This window comes from Gorilla gorilla, chromosome 11, assembly GCF_029281585.2.
Source record: "Gorilla gorilla gorilla isolate KB3781 chromosome 11, NHGRI_mGorGor1-v2.1_pri, whole genome shotgun sequence".
Classification (NCBI taxonomy): Eukaryota; Metazoa; Chordata; class Mammalia; order Primates; family Hominidae; genus Gorilla; species Gorilla gorilla.
In genome coordinates, this window is record NC_073235.2 from 34588137 (window position 1) to 34599438 (window position 11302).

General features: G+C 34.9%; 1 pseudogene; it reads left to right on the forward strand.

Annotated features, from left to right (window-relative positions):
• Positions 1 to 10684: 10684 nt before the first annotated feature.
• LOC129532247 (uncharacterized) lies at positions 10685 to 10779 on the forward strand (annotated as a pseudogene).
• Positions 10780 to 11302: the final 523 nt, after the last annotated feature.

Genomic DNA, 11302 nt, shown 5'->3' on the forward strand with positions numbered 1-11302 from the left:
CATATAATGGGCAATGTATGAATTATTTTATAAATTACTCATAACCAGAAGAGTTCTGTTGGATTTTATCATATGGCCAGATTCATCTTGCCTTTCAAACTTATGTAAGTAATTTTTCCGAATCTCTTTTTTTCCCATAACATACATGCTGCTGAGTCCACTCCTCCAAACTAAGTAAAGATAGGAATGCTCATGGCCAAATCATAAGTATAGAAAGTGACTTTTGAACTGATGGACTTTCTTCTTGTGTACGCTTTAGTCAGGCTTCTAGGAGCACTCGTTTTGACTCTACTTTGTCCTTGGGCCCTGTCTTTACACTGCCTAGTCCAGCTGTTGCAAGAATGCTGCTAAGTCAGTTTAGAGAGAATCTCCCACTCTTGATATCTGATCATTCTGGCTTGCCTTCAGCAAGAATCCTCTTACGTTAGCTAACAAGAAATCCCCTACCCTTGATGTTTCCTCTTAGTAATTTGTACTCATCGACAACCTTTCACTCTGCTCATTAGCTGCACTTCCCAGATATCTTTGCTGTGTTCAGAGTTGAACCTTATCTCTCTTCCCTATTAGAATCATCTTGACACCTATCATTTTAATCTCAAATAAAGTGACCCTTAACCATTTTAACAAGTGTTGGAAATTTTTTTATTTAGCAGAACTAACAAATTGTTTGAGAACTATTGAAATAGAACTATTCTATTATGGCCTGCAGATATTTTTCTCAATTATAATTCACTTTCATACTGTAAAAGTATCTTTGCTTTGTGTATATCTTTTTCATATAAAAACTTTTAATTTGGCAGGGAACAGTGGCTCATGCCTGTAATCCCAGAACTTTGGGAGGCCCAGACGAGTGGATCACGTAGGTCAGGAGTTGAGACCAGCCTGGCCAACATGGCAAAACCCCATCTCTACTAAAAGTACAAAAATTATCCGGGCATGGTTGTGGGCACCTGTATTCTCAGGTACTTGGGAGACTGAGGCAGCAGAATCGCTTGAACCCAGGAAGCAGAGGTTGCAGTGAGCCAAGATCAGGCTGCTGCACTCTAGCCTGAGTGATAGAGTGAGTGAGACTCTGTCTCAAAAAACAAAAAACAAAAAAACCTTTCGATTGATTTTCCAGAGGTCTATTTTTAATTTAGTAACAAGATTTTAAAAAATATTTATAAAATTAAATAACAATAGAATGTTAGAACTAGGCCCTATAAAATTGTCAAAATTGGTTAGCATGATTGTAGCTTCAAGCATCCTATTGTTAATGTGGCAACTTCTGAAACCAAACATCATCATGCTTGGCATCAAGAGCTAAAGTAGTCATGAGTTAATGGAGAAGAACAACTAAGGAATTGGCTGCCGAAGTAAAGTTTATGCTAAATTTAAATGAAATGAAATAACAAAGTAGTTTGAAATGAACATTCCATTGATTATTTTAAAAATTTTATTTATTAACAAAGTAGCTTATACTAACTGCCCACTGTCTATCCCAATAGTTACAACAATAACATATAGTTAACATTTGTAATTAAATATTTCATTTCATACAAATAGTATTTTAAAATTCAAGTGTTGATTTTTAAGCCTTTGAATGTTTGGCTGTTTAAAATTTAAGTGCATATAAAAATTGTAGAAAAGGGTCATTATTAATAAAATATTCAAAATATGGTAAATTTTGCGTGATGATTTAATATATGCAAATTGACAAGTGACGTGAATAGTACATTTGAATAGAGAAAATATGTACATAAATGAATGGTATTTCAGAATCTAAGCAAATTGATGACTACATTATGTACTTGTCCCCAATGTAAATGAAATATTAATTAGAAAACTTTTTTTTCACTAAAGGGCTGAACATAAAGTGTGATGGCAAATTGGTGTGTTCTTGTATTTCTTGTCTTTGGGGATTCTTTTCAGTATATTTTCACTTAATGTTTTAGCAACATTTTTCGTCATCCTTTTACACTTATAGCTGGACTATGCTTAGTGATAGAAAATAGTTATATAATGGGATTATACTTGGCCATATGAATTTGATGGTATGAGTTAATCTGTGTTTCATCTTACTTGTGTCTACCTGTAAGTCATTGATGCTAATGTTATTAGTAATTTTTATAGGGTAGAAATGTTTTCCATATGACATTTTTGAGAAAAGGAAGTCAATAAATCCCATTTGATATGCAACAGAAATAAAGATCTCTTATTTCAATTTTAAAATGCTTTATAACTTACATTGCTTTGTTTTATGCATTATTTGTTTTGATCAGATGCAAAATGAGTCAGTAATGTCATCTAACCAAAAGTTTGACACATTTTTTTAAAGAAAAATTTCCAAAATACTATAACTGAGCAATAGGCTAATACTTCATAAATTAAAATATTTAAATATTCAATCTTTCTGAGTGGATATTTGTTGCATATCTGATAACTTGGCCTAATTCTGTAATTGGGATGAGAACTACCCAATTTTATTGGTAACTTCTTTTCTGCTCTGCAACTTTGGAAATACTATGGAGGACTCCAAATTCATTTGAGACAAAAATATTAAAAATGTAACCCCTGATTAGGATTTCAGTTCCAAAGCTCTCCTTGGAGGGATATAGAGCTGGAGAAAATCACATTTATTTTTCATCTCCTTAATATTGATATATAAAAGTCAGGTTAAAATTAGTATCAAAATGAGAAGCCTGCATTGTAAACTGGCTGGAATAATACACTCTGCAATATGAAGGAAAAAGGAAAAATTTAGTTGATTTATTTACCTAACTATAATTTTTTAAAGAATTTTAAGTTTCTAATAAATTTAACTATAAATTTTTAATTTTCTATCTTTCATTTAGTACCATCTATATAAACTTTTCCAGGCTACTTCTCTGAATCACCTGGCAAAATCTTATAATTTACCACCTAATTGAGTAAAACACACACACACAAAATAATCTATTTTGAATAATAAACATCATTTATAATTATATTGTTGAGATTGAGAGTAATAATCCGGTGTGGAAAAACTATTGAGGAAATTTTAACAATTTAAAGTGTAATAATCTTTTTTGTATTATGTGTGTTTTATACTCAGAAGTGCATATGTTTTATAAAATTATGTGAATTTATAAATGTTGTCAATATTAATATTAAATTGTATCTTTTAATAGTATCTTCAATGATCTTTTTTTTTGCTGCTGGATTCCATTTAGAAAAAAAAATGTTCTATATAGCAGTGTTGCTTTCTTTATCTTTTCTTTTTGCTTTTCTTTCTTTTCTCTATTGATAAAGTATTTACTTAATCTTGGGGAAGAGGTATATAATCAAGTGACCACATTTTTCTTTGTTACATATTATTCAAAATTTATAATCAATCTTTCCAAATTGTAATCCGTCTGAAACCCATTTGCTTTACTCAAATTATTTAGTGACTGTAAAAGTTTCAGAAACATATGAAAGTTACAAATTAGCTTTAAATGTGTCATGTTTAAAGCAGTTGTTTTAAAAGCTAAGTCATTATCCATTATTATGTAACTACAATTCTAAATATCACATCTTTGCATTGTTTGACTTTTAAGGCATATGAAATGTTTTGGATCAGAGAAATCATTTGCTTCACATCCCTAAGAGACAGACTCTATGGGTACTGAGTCATGCTAATAGTGGCAAAACCTGACAAACAATAAGCATCATTTTCAAATATTTTAAACATTTCACATAAAAATTTACTTTTAGCATACATTGCAGCCATCAAGGAAGCCTAAAGTAAGGAAAACCTCAGTGAAATATGATGAAGTTAATAAAAAGAAATAGCCATCATTTTATTTGTTTAAATTGCCACTACCTCTCATATAATTATGTACAATATATAACATAGGATAATTAAGTCAAACTGTGTACCTACAGATATGGAGAGCCTTTTATTTTAGGAAAAAGTAAAATGTAAATTAACTGGTAAAGATGAGCTTTTCAATCTATAAGGCATAGACACTTTTCCTTAGTGGATTAGAAAAGGTTGTTATAAATCTGAAAATAAGATAGTTTTTCTATAATAAATGGTAAAAAACACTTTCACATCTTAACCTTATCATAGTATCACAATGCTGGAATGTTTTTACTAGGAAATAAGTAAGCTAATTCAATTATAAATTGCAGTAGAGGAAAGGATGAAGGTTAAAAAACACTATCTATTCAAATCCTTAGTCATGAGGTTGAATTCATTGAATCAGAGTGTGAATATATATCTATATTTGAGACAGAATGTGTAGGTATGTGTGTGAGTGTAAGTGTGTGTGTACAGTCATTAGATATTTGCCTCATAGACAGTGGAGGAAAACATTTGCTGAGCTGCTTTCCTACCTTAAAGATTTAGAACTGCACTGTTTTCAAGATATACTTTTTATATCTCAAATAATTTAATATATTATGTTTAGTTGTTGATATAACAAGATATCTGAATACCCCATAATTGAAATTGTACCTGGAAATAAATACTTGAAATACTTGCTTCAGTGACATCTGTGGAAGTATACACATTTAAGTTCAAATTATAGGTATATTGAACAAAATGATATTGGATTCTTCACTGGCTGCATACTTCTGAAACTTGTAAATAATTTGAAATTAGTTTCCAAGAACAGAAAGACAAATATTAGATAGGAAATACCAAATTCTTAAGATTCATACATATAAAAGTGAAATAAAAATCAAACAATCTTATGAATTTTCAACTGTGGCTTAATTTTAGAACTTGTTATAAAAATAGAAATGCTATTAATTTAATTATATTTATTAAAATCTAAAAATAGGTGATTATAGCTAGGACATTGACAAGTGTAACTATACATGAGTAAATATAACTGAGGATAGCAACACATGAAATATATCATAAAATTGAATTATTCTATAAATAGTATTACATCTGTATTACTTGGAACTTGATTCCACTTAGAATGTCCCTGCTTTTATTTATTTATTTATTTTTGTAAACAAAATGAGCAAGAGGTTATTACACTTCATTCACTGCGAAAAGGTAACACTACATCAAAGATAACTCACATACTTGCAGAAATATGGAAGGTATTTCTTTCTTTTTTTTGTTAAGAAATAGGGTCTCACTATGTTGCCCAGGTTGTAGTGCAGTGACTATTCAAAGGGGTCATCCCACTACTGATAAGCAGAGGAGTTTTATTCTGCTCAATTTTTGAGTTGACCACTCCTTAGGCAACCTGGTGGTCCTCTGCTCCCTGGAAGCTAACATATTGATGCCAAACTTAGTACAGACACTTCATCAGCATAGTGCATACAACCCAGAACTCCTGGGCTCAAGTGTTCCTCCCGCCTCAGCATCCTGAGTAGCTGGGACAACAGGTGTGTGTCACCTGGCTGAAAGGTATTTTTAAATACAAATGTTGTCCAGGAGTGACAGAAGCTGGAGAATTGGACTACTTGATGGAGGCTTTGTACAAGCTTTGAACAATAATTATAACAAAATTGAAATGCCAAAAATATTGTTTAATTAGCAGTTAACCACCAATTAAAGGAAGCCAGCCATTTCGCACAGAAGATTTTGGTAATTGATTGCATGATTCAAGGAAATAATATTATTAGGTGTGTATTAGTCCATTATTGCATTGCTATAAAGAAATACCTGAGATTTGGTAATTTATAAAGAAAAGAGGTTTAACTGACCCACAGTTCGGCATGCTGTACAGGAAGAATGTCGCATCTGCTGGGCATCTGGGGAGGCCTCATGAAATGTATAACCATGTTGGGAAAATGAAGAGGGAGCCGGTGCTTCCTATAGCTGGGAGCAGGAAGAAAAGTGAGAGGTGGGGAGGTGCTACACCCTTTTAACAACCAGATTTCATAATAACTCACTCACTCACTATCATAAGAATAGCACCAAGGAAATGGTATTAAACCATTAAAAAGAAACCACTCCACAATCCAATAACCTCCCATCAGGCCCCACCTCCAACACTGGGGATTACAATTTGACATGAGATTTGGTTGGGGACATAGATCCAAACCATATTATTTTGCCCTAGTCCCTCCCAAATGTTATGTCTTTCTCAGTTTGCAAAATATAATCATGCCTTCCCATCAGTCCCCCAAAGTCTTAACTCACTTCAGCATTAACTCAAACATCCAAAGTCTAAAGTCTTATCTGAGATGAGGCAAGCCGCTTCTGCCTAAGACCCTGTAAGATTAAAAAAAAAAAAAAAAACTCCCAAGATATAATGTATAATGGGGGTACAGGGATTGGGTAAATACTCCCATTTCAAAAGGGAGAAATTGGCCAAAAGTAAGGGGCTACAGGCCCCATGCAAGTCTGAAACCCAGTAGGAAAGTTATTAAGTCTTAAAGCTTAACAATCTCCTTTGACGCCATCCAGGGCATACCACTGCAAGGGGCGAGCTCCCAAAGCCTTGTGCTGCTCCACTCCTGTGACTTTGCAGGGTTCAGCTCCTACAGCTGCTCTCAAGGGCTGGTGTTGAGTGCTTGCACCATTTCCAGGCACACGGTACAAGTGCTGGTGGATCTACCATTCTGGGATCTGGAAGATAGTGTCCCTCTTCTCATAGCTCCCCTAGATAGTGGTCCAGTAGGGACACTGTGTGGTGGCTCCAACCCCACCTTTCCTCTCTTCAGTGCCCTCGTAGAGATTCTCCATCAGGGCTCTGACCCTGCAGCAGATTTCTGACTGTACATCTAGGTTTGTTCACACATTCTCTGAAATCTAGCCTCAACTCTTATACTCTGTGCACCCTCAGGCTTAATGCCACATGGAAGCCATCAAGACTTATGGCTTGAACCCTCTGGAGCAGCATCCTGAGCTGTACCTGGGCCACTTGGAGCAATGACTAGAGCTGCAACAGATGAGATGCATGTAGTAGTGTCCCAAGGCTGCACAGGGCAGTGGGGCCCTAGGCCTGGGCCACGAAACCATTCTTCCTTCATTGTCCTCTGAGCCTGTGATGGGAGGAGCTGCCACAAAGGTCTCTGAAATGCCCTGGAGGGTATTCCTCATTTTCTTGGCTATCAGCATTTACCTTCCTTTTAGTTAAGCAAGTTTCTGCAGCTTGCTTGAATTTCTCTCCTGAAAATGGGCTTTTTGTTCTACCACATGGCCAGGCTGCAAATGTTTCAAGTTTCTACACTCTGCTTCCCTTCTAAATATAAGTTTCAGTTTGAGGTCATTTCTTTGCTCACACACATCAAAATAGTTTGTTAGAAGTAGTGAGATTACCTCCTGAATGTTTTGCTGCTTAGAAATTTTTTCCACCAGATACCCACCAGAACTTGAGATACTCTCAAGTTCAAAATTCCACAGATCCCTAGGGCAGGCGCACAGTGCAGCCAACCTTTTTGCTAATGCCTAACTAAAGTGACCTTTGCTCCAGTTCCCATTAAGTTCCTTGTCTCCATCTGAGACCTCCTCAGCCTGGACTTCATTGTTTGTCTCTATCAGTAGCTTCGTCACAACAATGTAACAAGACTCTAGTAAGTTCAAAACTTGCCCTCATCTTCCTGTCTTCTTCTGATCTCTCCAAACCCTTCCAATCTCTGCCCACTATCCAGTTTCAAAGCCACTTTCACATTTTCTGGTATGTTTACAACAATATCATATTCCTCTACCAATTTTCTATATTAGTCCTTTCTTACATTGCTCTAAAGAAATACCTGAGACTGGGTAATTTATAAAGAAAAGCAGTTTAATTGGCTCATGGTTCTGCACATTATACAGAAAGCATGATGCATCTGCTGGGCTTCTGCTGGGGCCTCAGTAAGCTTACAATCGAGGCAAAAGGTGAAGGGGGAGCCAGCACTTCACATGGCTGGAAGCAGGAAGAAGAGTGAGAGGTGGGGAGGTGCTATACACTTTTAACAACCAGACTCACAATAACTCACTCACTGTCACAAGAACAGCACCAAGGAGATGGTGCTAAACCATTTAAGAGAAACCGCCCGATGATCCAATTGCCTCCCAACAGGCCCCACCTCCAACAGTGGGACTTACAGTTTGACATGACATTTGAGTGGGGACACAAATCCAAATGATATCAATGTGTTAAAAGGAAAAGGAGATAGCAGTGGAAAATGGATATTTAACTTCAGTTTATGAGTTTTTATTTTAGAGTTCTAAAATTATGTCTTATACTACCTATACAAGTGCTAGAATAGTTTCTGTATTAAGTGGTAGATATTAATATCCAAATATCATACTTTCCTTCTTTGACCTTGCAGTTTAAGAGGGCATTTTAAGAAAGTAAACAAACACATTGATTTTTTTTTAAAGGAGACATTTTTCAGTAAAGGATATAAGTATGTTAACATGAGAGATATAGAAAAATTACAGATGGACAGACAATCCTACATAGAAACCTAAGGAAGCATTTAACTCAGACACAGAGATTGAGAAGAGTAAAGTGGGTGAAATCTGGGAAAGAGTGCTTCCAGTAGAAGAAACAGAATATTGAAGGAACAGAGATTGATATCAAGAGTTCAGGGAAACAAACCAGGATAAGAATGTTTAGACAAAAGGCTGATGGTAGAAGGAAATTGAGACTGAAAGTTATAGAGAGCACAGGCTTACTCAAAAATTAGTAGACAAAACAACATCTGTAAGTTCAGTCATGAAGGAGTGCCAGAATTAAAGAGAAAATAAGGAAATAATAAAGGGAATCTTTTGGTGTGAGGAACCAATTGGGCTACCAACTGAGCCTGCCAGCCTGCCATTCCAGTGACAGTAGGAAATAAATGTTCTGTAAGTTATTTGGAAATTAGAGGACAAAGTAATTGTTTGTTCTATAGGTAGAGAAACATTTTTGTAAATGATAATACAGCTGTTCTACCGATTTCTCTTAATTTTCAAAATTTTTGAAGGGGTACACTATATTTTCATGATTTGTTCATTCTGATTTCCAACTCATATTTGTTCATCATTTTCTCTTTACTTTTTAAAAAGTTGAAAGACATTCATATCACAAAATTTTCACAGGATAATTTTTCTAGTTGCAATTGTAGATTTATGTGGATATATACAAATCTCTCTAGTGACACATCTAAAGATTAACGTTATGTTCTATTCCATAGGGAGCAAATATACCACATGAAACATTGCAACTATGAATCTAACTAGACTGTACAGGAAACATATATTGAAAAATAAATTAAAATTATAAGTTCTATGAGAAAACACAAACATTTGAGTAAAAAAATGAGAAAGGTTTAGTGGTGCCTTCTTCCCATGTTAGAAAAAAGGATTCATAACGAACAACTTTTTTTCATGTATTTCCCACAATTGAGTAAAATAATAGGACTAGGTAAGTTTTCTGGTTTGCATTTTTTCATCTAGGTCTGGTTTTTCATTTCAATTGTCAGCCATTGTATTAACTACTTTCACCATTCAAAGGAATGAATGATCTGCCATAGTATTTTCTGCAGTTCCATCTCTTGTTTTCAGTATCATTCCAATTCTGCATCTATCTAATTTTGATCTCTGTTCTATTTATTTTCCTGATTCATAACATTTTGCTTTGTGCTGAGTTCCTAATTGTCTCTCTGTCATTCTCAAAATTTTAGCCCTATGGTCTAAAAGATGCCCAAAAGAATGTAGCATATTCTAGTATATCAGTGGGACAACATAAACAACTTGCTTAATTGTTAATCTATTTAAAAATGAAACAGTGTTTTTCATTTTTTCAATCAATTTAATGCCGACTAGATCCTATAACTACATTCTGCTTTTTATAACTAAAGAACTCCAGAAAAATAAATGTAATAGCTTTGCTGGAAAAGATTAACTTTACAATGCCTTCCTAATGACCTTACTTTTTTTTTTTTGAAAAGTGTTTTCTGGTATACAAAAATAATATTCTGAAATATCTCTCTGATATTTGATTGCCGGATTTAACCTACATACCTCTGAACCTTGGTTTTTCAGACATGCAAACTGCTTAACAAGTTCCAATGCATTAATCAATGCACCATTGCATAACTTAGAGTAAGAAAAGTTGGTAGATATTTCAGCAATGCCATAAAATATGCTTCCATTTAACACTTTGAGACAACCAATACACTATTTATATTATTGAGACAAAACAAACCTAAGATCACAGAAAAATATTTATTTTAATAGAATGGTATTTAAGTAGTTTTTTTGTTGTGTTTTTGTTTGTTTTTGAGATGGAGTCTCCCTCTGTCACCCAGGTTGGAGTTCAGTGGCCCAGTCTTGGCTCACTGTAACCTCCCCTTCCCAAGTTCAAGCAGCCTTGAACTTGCCTCAGCCTCCTGAGTAGCTGAAATTACAGGCATGCACCACCACGCCTGTTTAATTTTTGTGTTTTTAGTAAAGATGGGATGTCATTACGTTGGCCAGGCTTGTCTTGAACTCCTGACCTCGGGTGATCTGCCCACCTTGGCCTCCCAAAGTGTAAGTAGATAGTCTAAATGATTATGGGTTTCAATAGGTTTAATTAATTTGTTTTAGTTAACATACAAGAGCACTATAAAACCACATTATTTTAATTTTTATCAATAAACTTCATTATATTAAAGGCCATATTGCCCACCGAATATGATTTTGATATGTACAACTTCTATAATTTACAATTTACTGTATATGGTCTAATATAAATTACATTTAGCTATCTTGAATAAAAGATACAAATTCCCAGAAACTTAATATATAAAATAATTTCTACAATCAATTAAGCCACATGTGGCCTGGTGTGCAAGGGCTGCTAACAGCAGCATCCTAGGTAGTGTACAGCAGCCTGTTCCTTGTGTACAACAGCCTTTGCCATTGGACATTTATGTCTTGGATCTAGTGCTTTCCCTAGTCTAGGTTTAAGACCGGATGTAGTATGCCTTTGGAAAGCCTCAGGACCCAGAGGTCAGAGTTCACATTGGCCATGTTCATCCATACCAAGCTGCAAACCCTGGAGCATGTGATTGAGGCCTTATTTAGGGCCAAATTCAAGTTCAGTGAATGCCCAAAAAGCCACATCTCAAAGAAGTGCGATTTTACTAAGTTTAATGCATATACATTTTAAGACTTGGTGACTGAGAAACAACTCATCCTGGATGGCTGTGGGGCCAAATACAGCCCTGGAATCATGGGCCCCTGGACAAGCAGCTAGCCCTGCATTAGAAAAGAGCTGCCCCCTCTTTACACATGCCCACCTGTGAATTCTATTTCCTGTACATCTAATAAATCTATCTGTCTATCTATCTATCTATCTATCTATCTATCTATCTATCTATCTATCTATCTATCATCTATCTATGTATGTAAATAATTCAATAATATGCAGTA